Genomic DNA, 14,259 nt, shown 5'->3' with positions numbered 1-14,259 from the left:
AGAAACACCAAGAGTTTCAGCATCTGAATCAAACTAAATCTACTTGCTTGGCTTCACTCCAGGGTGAGACTTGACATTTAAGGCCCAAATTCTGAACAGTTGGACTGGGTGAAAACCTTTCAAGAAGCTTGAAAATAAAGCCCATAAAAGAGAGGCTTTCAAATTCCTAAATCCACATATAGGGCTGAGTTCCTAGTCCTATACAATCAGAATTTGCCTTTTTAAGTCACCCTGCAACTATTCCAGCTTTTTCTATGGCACCTTTCTGAGGGAGGGGATTTGACAGCCATGGGACCTCCAAAGGAAAGTCCGTTTGCATTGGTGCTGTGGTTTTTAGGGTTTGTCTCGTGGTCAGCTCTCCTCTCAAAGATGGCTCTCCAATCGACTGCCTGTTTTTACTTAGAAACTGGGATTGGGCAGGAGGGGAAATGGATTGGAGTCATCTCAGACCAACTGTATACATTTCTAGGACTCAGCTCAGCCTTCTGTTCCCATGAGCAATAAAACTCTCTATTCGTGTTTGTGAAATTCATCTTACTTTTCATGGTGCCTTTCTTTCGAAGAAAATATGGAAAGAGTGGGGCCAGGTTCAGGTCCTGGTTGTCAGCCTTTTACTTGCCTGGGTACAGGCAGATGAGGCCTTCCCATGGCTGTGATGTGACCCTTGGAGGAACCAAAGACTGTGCATTGTTAGAATTTAACCTAGATGCAGGTTAAACTAACTTGCCTGAGTTTAATGAGGACATTTTATCAGGTGCCAGGAATCCCTTGGGTCAGCTCCTATCCTCTGGACTGGGAACACCATATATTTAGGGTCTCACGTGTCTGAAAGGGAGCCATTGGCTCTTAAATTACTATTCTCAAGAGTCACCAAGGAAGGTTGTTTAAAATGCAGATTCCAGCATCACCTCTTCAGAGATCAATTTCAGCAGGGCCAGGCAGGACCTGGGTTTTGGCACTTTTAATCATTGATGCCCAGGTGACTGATAGGAGCTGTCTTCAAACCATCCCTTAAGGAAAAATGATCTTAGACACTTGGATAAACTCTACAGAAAACTGAGTGTTTCTATTAATGAGTATCTAAGTTTCAGTTGTCTTATATCTTTCCCTAATTCTCCAAACAGTTCAATCTACAGCTTTATTCAAGGGCTGGGGCATTTTGTTCTCAGAGGGACGAACTTGATCTCTCCATGAAATCGCAAAAACCCGTCTTCATTCCTTTCTATGGAGCTCCCAGGTCATGGGATGAGACGTATTTGGGGTACTGGCAGAAGGTGGCAGTGCTGACTGGTTCTGAGCCAGGAAGCCTTGTTAGAGGAAGGGATCATGGCATTCAGAGGGGTCCCCTCGGAGCACTTGCTTTGGTCTTAGATCAAACTCTGCTTGGGGCAGCCTGGCTGTGGGAGGTTATGACATCTGACACCTCTGCCACTACCCAGAGCTTGCCCTGCTCTCTTCCCAGCCAGCCTCATACACAGGAGCTGACTCAGGCTGAGGCAGGGTCAGTGAGAGACAGTTCTGCATGCCAGTCCCTGGGTGTGAGTCTCTCATTGGCTCCCAGTACATCCCGTGGGGCTGCCAGTAATGACAGTGTCCTAACATCTGGTGAGTATGGAGGAAATACTAGATACCAGGATATGGACTCACATGGAGGGCCCTGGGATTGGCTCTGGGACCTGAGCTAGGCCGGACCTGGGGAGAGGCTGGGTGGAGCTTGGCCTCCGTAGTTTTCTCTTGCAGATTCAAGGGAGAAAGTTGTCTGAGATCAGTGTTTACAGGTAATGTTTTCCACTAATCTTCATCAGAATCTTTTGATGTAGGTGCTGTCATTATCTCCATTTTACAGATCTGGGAGGATTTGAACGTCCTGGAGGCAGGGAGGTTTGAGGGAGATTGCAAAACAGGGCAATGCTCTCAAGGAGGGCAGACCAGACCAGTGACCATGGGGAAACCCTCACCTGCACCCCGCTCTGGGCAATCTAGGATCAGCAGATGTTTTTCTGTCATCAGGAAACAGCCCCTCACTCTCAGCTCCTGGACTAACACCCATACCCACCAGCTGGGCCTTGGGACCTCTCCCGTCAGATGGCTCCCACTTGCTTGGAAAGGACTTCTCTAAACTTCTCTTACTCTGTATGTGTTTCTAGGGGAATTCTGAGGAACAATGCTTTGCAGCAACCTCTGTGCCCAGAACATATGGCTCACAAGCCCTTTGTGCTGACAGGGAATCTATCCAATTGTTTTGGTGTATGAGGCTCATTGTCAATCTGGATTTCCCTGAAACTCTGGGCCAGCAGCCCCTGGGAGCATCTTTCCCTGGCACCAAAGTGGACCTCTTTGTGCCTTCAGCCAGGAGGACTGACTTACAGGGCCTTGGTATTGGCTCTGGGACCTGGGCCGAGATGGATTTGGGGAGAGGCTAGGTGGAGCTTGGCCTCTACAGTTCGCTCTTACAGATTCAGGGGAGAAAGTGGTCTGAGAGCATTATAGTTTGCAAGTTCCCCACCTTCCCAGCTGGTTCCCACTGTCTCCCAGACCAACGGCTTATTAGCCCCCAGAAAGTTAGTCCAACCCCAGGCCAGCTGCCTTTGCTGTGCTGTGGCCTAAGACCATCCTGGTCAAAGGAAGGTGGCAGGAACCTCAGGCTTGCGCCTGCCTCCTCGCATCTCCTTCCACAAACATGGAGTGAAACAGCAGGAGCCAGACACTTTTGGAAGTTGATTATCTAGAAAGGAGGAATCAGAGGTCTCAAGGAATACAACTGCGCAACTTCCTAGGGAATCTGCATCAGGAGAAAGAAGTGGCTAGAACACATGGTGGTTTCGCTCAGCCTGGCCGAGGCATCACTGTGCAGAAGCAGCGATCTGTCAGGGGTCCGGAGGAGTGGAGTCCTGGAGCCGCTGAGATGGCAGCATGTGGCAGCTGGGGGCTTCCGGTCCCTGAAGTCTGTTCCAGGCAAGCTGTGAACAGACTTGCCTGTTGCTTTCCAAACATTTACTGAACACCTACTATGTGCCAGGCCCTCTGCTGTGTCACGCTCTGGGGGAGAGAAGTCATTCCTCTGCAGTGTAGGAAGCAGGGCTGCCCTGGAAGTGGGTACTCAGTGCTGTGGGGTCCAGGGGAAGGGCTGGAGAATGTGGCTGGTGGGAAAGGAGGGTTCTAGAAGGCTTCTCAGAGGCAGTGGGGTTGGGTCAGAACTTATAGTAGGGAAGAACATGTGGCTAGACACAGAAGAGATGGGGGCCTGCCTGGCGAGGGGACAGGGCTCAGTGTGGGTCTGAGGACAGTGTCAGGTGAGGGCTGAGAGGGAGGGCAAGTACCTCCTGAGATGGGCTGAAGATGATGATGATCTGTGGCCAGTGGGAGGTAATAAAAGTCTTGAAGTTGGGAGTATCAGAATTAGGTCTTTTTTAGAAAAGAGGATATGGAGAAAATCCTCTATTCTTAGCTACTAAAAAAAAGGGAGGCAAGAAAGAAAAGAAAGCAGAAGAAAAGCAAGATAGAAAAGAAGGAAAGAGAGAAGGAAGAATGGGAGAAAAGGAAGGAAGGAGAAAAAGGGAAGGAAAGAAGGAAGCAAGGAGGGGGGAAGAAGGGAGGAAGGAAGAAAAGAAAAAGGAAGGAAGGAAGGAAGGAGGACAAATCTCATTCATTTTGAGGAGCATCTTCATTACACAGCTTGGGGAGGGAAGCATAATTCACTCTCAAGAAACCAACCACATCAGTCAGGGCACATCATCTGACAATATCCTGAGGTGAGCGAATGTTTATGTTTGCCACACGTTTAATATCAATGCAGGGCCCCAATGGGCACTACCACATACCCCCGGGACAAATGGAAAAATCCACGCAGCAGAATCAAGCAGTTGGCAAAAGCTGTCCTCATGCTACTTGGCAATTCAGTCACCCTTCCTTCACTCCCACGCCTATCTCCGAGTGTTGCACAGTTTGCCCATATAGTGTGTCATGTAAATAGGATCTAGCATTTAAAGGTCAAATTTTATGAGTCTAATCAGTCTTAGCAGTGTTCTGGTTCATCACGTATACTTATATTTAAGGACTTTTAAAGTAATTTGGATTTTTGACTCAAAAGAGGTTGTGTACCCCTTGGGGCATGCGTGAGCTCTTAGGAACACCAGTGTGTGGCATTTCCTGTGTCCTCTCACGCATGCTCAGCATGTCAGTGTTGTACTCATTCCTGGCATGGAAGAATTGTTGCACAGCTTTAATAGAAGCCAAAGTCCATGATTTGTTGGTTTCAAGAGACTAAAATCTGTATGTGGAGACAGGAAGTCTACTTTCAACTGTGAGACTTAGAATATCACCATCAAGGCCCAAGGCTTCAGTCATACCCAGGACAATCCTCAGGGATTGGGTTTGGTGTTGGGGGAGCATTGGATGTCGTCATATTGACACTCAATTGATTGGATGACCCAACATGGTCAGTTTCCTAAGAACTAGACCATAGTGATGGCTCATGCATCGGCTAAAATACTAAACACCCTGCACCCAAAGACTCAGCCTGACATTGCATTACTCTCAACTCATGTATTACTAAATCTTTGCTTGAGTTATTAATAGTAACCAAACCCCCTGCTCTAACAACCTTCGAATGTCAAGTTCGCTTGCAAGCTGAAATTGTTCCAAACCTCAACACTCCTGTTTTACAACAAACATGTAAATACAACCTTTTTTTTTGGCATGCAGAGACATTTGTGGAGTCTGGTGTGCCGCCAGCCCCATCAGGATTTCCCCACAGCAAAGTGGCTAACTCTGGATCACAAACAGCCTTGGAAGTCCAGCAACAAATTGAAAAGGTGCCTTGCCTGACCCCCACTACCACCCAGGGTGGTTTTTTAGACACTGGAGTAGGTCAGACTTAATTTTCTCAGGCTTATCTGGGAGAAGAATCAAATCCTGCCATCTGGATGTGCATTATTCATGCTGGTGTTTGCTGAGGAAACTCCTAAGAATGCATAGATCTCTCCTTCTGCCTTGGTATGTTGTGTGTAGTGGATGCCAGTAGACAACTCCCATCCTTCTTCATGGAACATGCCCATTTCCCCACACAGAGGCTTCACTCTGCCCAGTGTCCAATGGGAGAACCATCTTTTCCCTTTAGTGAGAGGCTAAATGGTATCCTCCGTGCTCCTGGAGGCTCCTAGTAATGAGAGCACTGAACTCCAATTCTATACTTTTTTTGAATGTTCATAGATTCCATTTTTTCACATCTGTGCAAAGTGGGGTGGGGGATCTCACACCAACCATAGCTTGGAGGATCCAGAGAGTAGCTGACAGATGATAGAAGGGAATCCACATCAAGGAAACCTAAGGTATGTACCAGCTGGTTTAGCATTCCATATGGAAATGCACTTTATATTTGCACACTTGAAGAATACTTTTGGAAACCAGGATTTAGAAAAATAAAAGATATTTCATTCCTGGGGACAAAGTGACCTGCAAATGATTGGCTTCTGTACAACGTTGCAATCCCTTAATGTCAGATTCTTAGGAAAATGGGTGGGACATCTTCGTGTTGTGTTGCAATGAATGTTCCCATAACCCTGCGCTTTCATGAGACTGTGTGCCTGTGATTATATGCATACGGGTGAACGTCCGTGAACACAAATAGCTGCACACGGAGCAGGAAACAAATGATTCAAGAGTTTAGCATCCTCTCGTGTGTGTTAACATTGTGGTTTTACGTTTGCCTTCTTCTAATCTATTAAACGTAAGTATGGCTCCATTTATTTTTTTTTAATATTACCAGAAGCCCTCCCACAACAGCAATATTACCTTCTGTGTAATCCACTTGCCAACAGCTGTTTCCTGTTGTAATAGGACTCAAGAGTTTCGAATCCAAGGCCAATGCTGCCTGCTCTGTTTACAATGGTTTGTGTTTCGTGAATACATATCAAATGTTGTAATATATTTTTATGATAGAATTGATGGTTAATACAGGGAAAAAGTATATATTGTGATTCTGTCCAATAAAGCCTCCTGTTATAAAATCTCATGCACGCTTTTGATGACCTGGTGTAAATACATTTTTAGGTACAGGTTAATTGCCAGAAATGTTAGTTTCCCGTAATTTCATGGTGACACCAAAGTTTCTATTTCTTCTCTTTCCTGTCCTCCAATATTGTACCCTTTTCTCCCCCATGTCCACTGCCCCAGGTGCTCCTGGCTCCCTGCAGCCTTCTGAGTAATAGGTATTCATCCTTTGAGGGGGCATCTCTTAACTTGCCCAAAACCACAGCATCCCTCCCCTTTCCAAACACCTTGGCCAGGGGGATGCGTGTGCCCCACCGTCTCAAATACCATGTAATTTTTGCCACTTTGGCCCAGTTCCTCAGGCTTTGTTAGATGACTAATTAACTCCTTGGATCTCAGAAACAGAGTAGGAGGGGCCTAGGAGGAGGAGGACCAGACTTCTTGGTTTCCTGCTGTGTGCTTGGCATGTTGCTAGGGGTCTTGGCTACAGTTTCTCATTGAAGAGCTCCAGAGGTGGGGCTTCTCAACGAGTAAATGCAGGGACTGAGTTCAGAGAGGTTAAATGACTTGCCCAGGATCACACAGTAAGGGGGCGCAGAGATTTGAACCCAGGTGTGAATGGTACTAAACTCCTATTTTTACCAAATCCATGAAGACGCTTCCCGAAGATTCAGCAAAGGTGTCTCTTACAGTTGGGGCGATGGATGCATAAAGAAGGAACTGACTACCTGACACCAGATACTACAACTCACATGCCCTAGGATCTTAAGCAAGTCACCCCATTCTTTCTAAACTCTCTACTATGTTCTGGTTCCAATATCAGATTTGCCTCTTTCTGCCCCTTTCTGTGGTATCATTTCCTCCTCCTCAAATGGGGAGGTCTCTGTATTTCTCAAGGTCTTGTGAGGATTAAATCAGCACATAAAGCACATGGCAGGTGCCTCACATCTGCAGACACCAGATGCCCAGTCCACATCACAGTGGCTCTCACGGGACGGGGATCCCCCAGGCCTCAGCTGCTGCTTCCTTAGGACAGTACTTCCTGCTCAACCAAAGAACTAACATAAAATTAACATCCTAATTTGAGCAGCAACTAAAAGCCAGAGCACACGTGACCCAATTACCAGCATTGCCGATTGCTGACCGTACCACCTAGAATGACTGATTTAACTTCTCTATGCCCCAGTTTCCTCATGGATAACACTGGCTAGCAGCACTACTGAGTCATCATGTTTCAGGCACTCAAAACAGCACTTGACACAAAGCCTCACAGTCAACATTGCCACTTAGCCTTAGCGTTGCCTTTTTAGATAGCACTCTGCTTCCATAGAGGGGGCATAAAGGCAGGCATGGGAGAGATTGTGGATGAGGGAACTGGGCTGGGGCTCCTTAATCTTGTTGTTGGAAACAGATGCTCGGTGCCACAAAGAAAAATTAGCACTGAAACAAAAGATCTTTCAGCAATGCAATTTTTACTTCCTGGACTGCAGGACCCGAGCTAGACATCTTGCCACTAGAGTACACTGAACAAAGGAAAACAGACATACTTATCTCTTACGCATTTGGGGTCGTCCTTACTGCTGTGTCTGATCTCCGTTGCTGGAACCAGACTTCACAATCTAAACTAAAACCCGATTGGCTAACAACTGAAAACTTTTCTAAACAGGTAAAAGCACTGGAAAGCTGGGACATGCCTGTGAGCACGTCCAGCACAGATATCTTGGTTAAAGTACAAGGACATAGAATGTACTATGTGCCTGTAAGCATGGTATGTCTAATAGCTACATAGGATAGGGCTTAACAAAAGAGTTATAAGCACATTATGATTTATTCCTCAACAAGAAAGGAAACTTTAAAGAGGAACTTTTTTACTTCCCATACTTGCTCACACCCATAGTGCTTGCAACACTGCAGCTTGATCCATTTTTGAGCGAATTTGCACAGCAATTTCAAGCCTGACACTGGGGCCAGGTCTTTGAGCAAGAAGATCCAGATGTGATGCAGCCAGGCATCCTGTGGTGTTCGATAGCCCAGCACCCACCCAGGACTGACACAGCTGGTTCTAACTTCACTAGGCCCATAGAGAATGGATATTGTATATGGGGCTTCACTCCTGGGAAGTGAAGGAGTTGGCAGGGGCACCACAAACATTCTCTTAGGGTGGGGTCCAGGCCACTGTTCAGAGCAGGCGGACCTTGTCTTGCTCTCCAGTGCCGAATCTGGCTGTCTTCAGGGGAGTTGTGAGTTTCCTTGTAGGTCAGTCCAGCCCTCAGCAGAAAAAAGGAAGCAGGAAAGCTGCTGTGCCTGGGAATGGGAATGGGATGCTTCAGTCTGTGGGGGGCCACTCTCCCCACCATGGGAGCATCTCTACTGTCAGCTCCGGGGGAAGACCCTTATGCTGACTAAGGCTGTGCATGGCTGCCTACCCTGAACTCCTACGTGGTCCCAGATATTTAGCTGCACTAAATACTCCAAAAGCACCCTATCATGTAATCTCTCAATACTCCTATGAGATGAGTGTTATTCTAATCCCATTTTACAGTTGAGGAACCTACAGGGATGGAGCAACCTGTGCAAGGTCACACAACTGCTCCCGGAAAGGCCAGCTCCATCTCTCTTGCTCCTACTGGCCTCTTCCTTCTGCAGGGACTCCCCAGCCAAGCGGGAGGGCACCCAGGGAACCACTGTCCCAACATCGATATCCACGCTGCGACTTACTACTCTCTCTTTGCTGACTTTCAACAAGAGTTTAAGACGGTATTTACAGAGTTGCATTCCATCTTGGCTTCTAACTTATTTCATTTGGCCTGATACAAGGCTCTTCACTCTCTTAGCTGCAATTTTCTCAACTTTAAAAATAAAGCTGGGTGTAAGATTCAACATAGTAACCAATAGAGTACAGAAATAGACTGATCCATAGATAATCAATTGACTCCAACAAAGATGCTAGGACAAGTCAGTGGGGGAAAAGGATAGTTTTTCATCATGTAGTCCTGGAATAGCCACATACAAATATAAATAAACACACCTCCACCCATCACTCACCCTATATGCTGAGCTTAACTTGAAATGTCTCAAGAACCACATGTAAAATGGATAATATAAAACTTCCAAAAGAAAACATAGGAGAAAATCTTTGCAATTTTGAGACATGCAAAGTTGTCTTTGATAGAAAGCAGAAAGCATAACTGTAAAATTAAAAATCAATGACTTGGACCTCATCAAAATAAAAAACTTCTGCTCTTGAAACATCATTTTAAAAATGAAAAGACAAGCTACAGAATGGGGAAAATATTTGCAATTTATACATCTGTTAAAAGAGTGGTATCCAGAATACATAACACAAATAACCTGTTAAAAATGGGGAAAAGATTTAGACTGACACTTCCAAAGGAAGATACGCCAGTGGCCAACAAGCACATGAAAGGTCTCACCATGATTAGCCATCAGAAAAGTGCAAATTAAAACCAAAATGAGATACCAGTACATACCCATTGAAATGGCTAAAAGTAAAGATCGACAATTCCAAGTGCTGAAAAGAATGTGGAACAACTGAAGCTCCCACACATTATTTTTGGGAATACAAAATGATACAATCATTTTATATCATGTGAAAGAATGTTCACAGTAGCTTTATTTGTAATAAACAAATGTATGTTTTAATTGTACTGGTAGTTATGCAAGTATATACACTTATTAGAGCTCATAGGGTCGCAACATTTTAAATGGGTACATTTTATTGTATATAAATTATGGCAGAATAAAGTTGATTTAACAACAAGGAAAGCTGTTTCCCTTAAAGGTAAACGTCAACTTACCGTAATTCCCAATAACTCTACTCCTAGGTTTTGTTCCAGAAGAAATGAAAATGTGTCTGCAGAAAGAATTTCGCAGTAGCTTTGTTTATAAAAAACAAAAACTGAAAACAACCCAAATGTCCATCAAATAATTGGGGTATATTCTGTTTTATTCTATTTATATAAAATGTTTAAAAAAAAGAAAGAAAGATGAAACTAATCTATAGTAATAAAAAATAAATCAATGGTTACTTATGTGTGGAATGGCAGAGATTGTAAAGAGGCACAAGACTGAGATTTGGGGGTGACGGGAATCTTGTGTACTTTTATTGTACTGGTGGTTATGCAAGCATTTTGTTAGAGCTCACAGGCTTGCAATACTTTAAATGGGTGCATTTTATTGTATATAAATTATGGCAGAAAAAAAGCTGATTTAACAACAAGGAAAGCTGTTTCTCTCTACACTTCCTTCTAGCTCCTGGAAACCTCAGCAAATTTGCAGAATTACCTTCTCCTCATTACGAAAATTCTTCGCTTTTACACACTGCCTCAGATTCTCCCAATAAAATGAAATTCATCTATGCAAACTTATCTTCCTTTAGAGCAGAGGTCTTCAACCTTTTATGTGAGCCTGTTGCCAGCCTGTGAAACCAATGGACTTCTCCAAATAACTCATTTCAAAGAAGGAGGTAAAATACATAAGATTTCAAAGGAAGCCAATTACATTAAAATATAGATGTCAACATATTTTTAAATATTTGCATTTGCAACATAATAATATTTGTGCTTTGTTAGCACATTAAATGACAAGATCTAATGGCAGTCTAAAAATCACCATCATTCCAAAACATGAGCTGAAACATATTTCAAATGCCTGCAACCATTAAGTGATATAAAGATGCATATGCTTCCTGTTGGTGACGAAGTCACAGGCCAGATGACATGCATATATTCCTCATTTGTAATGGAAAGTAATACTAAATTTTAATTAGGAGTTAATGAGAATGAAGACATCATTTTCCGTCCAACTTCATAGATTGAATTATGTCTATGGAACCCAATTCTAGAACCCCTAGTTTGATGAGTGATTTATACCTAGTGTGAAATTTTTAATACGATTCATTTCAGTTAACTCTGAGACTAGCCCCACACCCACATGAAGGTGGTAAGGAGGCTTGTAGCACCAGGTAGGGAGGATGGGGAGGACAGGGTGAGCTTTGAGTGTGGGCAGAGCTGGAGAATGGATGCGAAGTCAAGATGGGAAGGAGCCACCTCAAGCTTTCACAGATGTGGTGGTGTGGGGCCTGGTTTAGCTTCTCTCCTCCTCCTGACAGCTCTACAGAGACAGAGCTCAAGGGAAGGTTTTCTTTGGGTTCCCCAAAGTGGAGTGCCCAGCTCCTATGGGCCCTAACTGAGGCACTAGAGGAAGGATGGATGGGCAGAGACAGGAATGGGCACGCCCTTGTGCCCAGGCTTCCAGGGTTGGGCAGGACACAGAGCAAAACCCCTTTTCCAGCTCACACAGTTCCAGTCAGCTGCCGCTGTTGGCAGGGCAAAACCCCAAGCTGTCCTCTGAGATCTCGCTCCTGCAAGGGTGAACTTCCACCCAGGGCTCTGGGCTTTGCTTCGGGGTGCTTTGCTCTCTGCCCAGAAAAAATACCCCAGGAAAAGAAAGACAAGGGGTGGTTACTTGCTGAACTCCAGTTTACCCTGAACCGAGGCCCAGAGAGGGGAAGGGACCTGGCTGAGGTCACCAGGAGGTCAGGAACATGCTGGTGCCCCGCCAAGCCTGGGCTTCTGCCCTCTCCTCCCCTCAGACCAGCTCCCATGGGAATGTGAAGAAAGGAGGACCACAGGCACCAGTGAGGCCACCCTGGGGACACGCAAGTAGTCAGAGGCAGCTCAACCGGACATCATCCAGGGCACTTTCATAAATGGGAAAAATGTGGCCAGGCAAAGAGTACAGGCTCCTGTCAACACCACCAGCTGGTAGGTGGTGAAACTGCACATTAGCCCTTGGGTCCGTGGTTTCAAGCTGACCATGTATCGGAGTCACCAGGATTGCTCACTCAAAACATGCCTGCTGGCACCAGGCCTGACCCTACAGAATCAGCAGCTCTGCAGAGGGGCCTAGCACCAGCACCCTGAATGAGCAGCCCAGATAGCGCCAGTGTGGGGCCAGGTTTGGGTCCTACGGCACTGAGCCATTCCCAAGTGTAGCCTCAGAAGAGGTCCTGAGCCGTGGGTAGAGGGAGGGAAGAGATCAGGGAGAGCTCCTGGCTCAAGACACTTGATTCACCCTTTCTTTTTGTTGATTGGTTACATCTAAAACTAAGGATGGGTGGCTGGGTCGGGTGCCAGAATTTAGCCTCAGGTGAGCTCAGGGCCAAGTAGAGTGTGCCCTGAGGCTTGGGGCAGAAGCATGCAGACTTCCCATCCCTGCCCCACCCTTATCCTGCCCTTCAGTGGCTATCAGAGATGGCAACCAGGTCACAGGGCTGGACTTTGTGGCCTCAAGCCCCAAGGGGCAAAACTGCACAGAGCTTTGGGCTGGATCAATGGCCTTAGGACTCAGCCCACACATAAGTGGGGTGAGTGCAGCCAGACCTGGCAGGTCAGTGTTTGTGTTCTCCAAAATCTGTCTTCATTCTGACTCAATCGCCAGGGATTCTGTTGCCCAGTCTTAACTGAAAGCCACCTCTGAGTTTCAGTTTAGCTCCCCGCCCATCACGTCTCCACAGTGGTCCATGGAATCAAATGTGTCCCACAGCTCGGCCCTTCCACCTCGCCCAGCATGCCCTCCTCACTGACAGCTCCCACCCCCAGGTCCCTGCCTCTCAACTTCTAGGGCTGCAATATGCTTGTGTCTCCTCCTTGGATCACCCGCTGGGACCCAGCTTCCTGTTTTGCTCTAGGCTCTGCTTTCTCTTGTGGTGTTAGTGTCACCAAGGCCTCAGGTGAAAAACTCCTTCCTGCAGTGCGGCTGTCTATGGAGAAGTGAGGCACCCAGTGGGGAATGGGATACAAGGGGTATCCATGCACTCCAAGCTGTGGTCCCCTGGGTTAGAGACCAGTTTTTATCCAAACACCCTTGTGATGAGTCCAGGATTGAGTTTAGTCCCTATTCCAAGACATGAGTTTGAATTTCTTCTTTCACTGGAAGATGACATTTCAAAATTTTCCTTGGTTTCCAAAAAGCTTAGCATTAGATGACAGAAATCAGTTCATGGACCTCTTGCTTTTAGGTGATATCTATTCTATTTCATCCTTAAATATCAATTTATCACGCATCCAAACTTGCTATGTCAAGCCTTTTGAATGAATGCAGGGCATACATCTTAACTCCATAAAACTTGAGTGGCTAGCATAGAAATTTAAGGAGGTATGTGAGTAGGACATTGTTTCCCCCAATTCACCTGGCCTTCTTGCCCTCGTAGTGCTTTCAGCAGCTGGAGGGCATTTTGTGTGTGTCTTAAGTTATTGACAATGAAGGGATGGGAGTGAAATCAGTTATCAGATAACAAACCAGGACTGTCATGTCATGGGTAGAAGAGAGGGACACTCGCCTTCTCAACATGTGAGATGACACTGACTTTGTGGTGAGCTCTCCCCAGGAAAGAGGAAGAGCCCTGGGCAGGCGGGATGGGGAAAGACACTTCGGGAACCATGGAGGAAGCTCGGAGCTCCCCGCTGGAGCATGCAGCCTGCCAGGCCACAGACAGGAAACCTGCTTCCACCCTGGTTTGGAGGTTTGCTGGCTATGTGAACCTTGACAATTTACTTCCCCCCTCTGAATGTCACTTTTCTCAACTGTATAAATGAAACAGTAATAGCTACTTTGGTTGTTTGTGAGGGCCAAATGCAAAACACATACAGAAGCCCCATAAAACACAAATACTTTTATCCTCAGTTCTGTGCAGAGGCCACTGTGTTTACTTATATGTTGATTCTCTCTGTCCTCTCTTCCACCCCATCCTCCTCCCCACATGTCCTCACCTTCTTGGTTTTGCCTTCCCAGAAGTAGGGGAGCACAGTTATTAGCTTAGAGCAGTTGCACTCTTGGGGTTTGCTTCCGCCACGAAGACAGTGATCCCTGGGGACTAATTAATGGAGGCAGGCTGATCAGCAATGAGCCACCAGATTGGGGTGCTTGCTGATTCAGCTGGGAAACACTAGGTCCTGAGTACCAATCCGCTTCTACCACATCGGTCCTTGTTCTACTTCACTGTCCTGTGCAGAAGCACCTGTGTTTACTCACATGCTTACGTACCAAGTCTGTCTCTTCTCCCACCCCTACCCTCCTCCTCATATCCTAAGTGCTCAGCACGGTGCTAGGTACACGGCAGGCACTAAATAAATGTTTCTTTAATTGAATTCCCATTAATAGCTACACTGTGGGAATGATACTTTCATGATAGATTTTTCTGTCACCCCTTAAGTTTCTGCAGACATTAGTATTCACAGAGAATGC

The sequence above is a fragment of the Cebus imitator genome, unplaced genomic scaffold, assembly GCF_001604975.1.
Source record: "Cebus imitator isolate Cc_AM_T3 unplaced genomic scaffold, Cebus_imitator-1.0 Scaffold235, whole genome shotgun sequence".
NCBI classification, from domain to species: Eukaryota; Metazoa; Chordata; class Mammalia; order Primates; family Cebidae; genus Cebus; species Cebus imitator.
Note: the sequence above shows the minus strand (reverse complement) of the source record.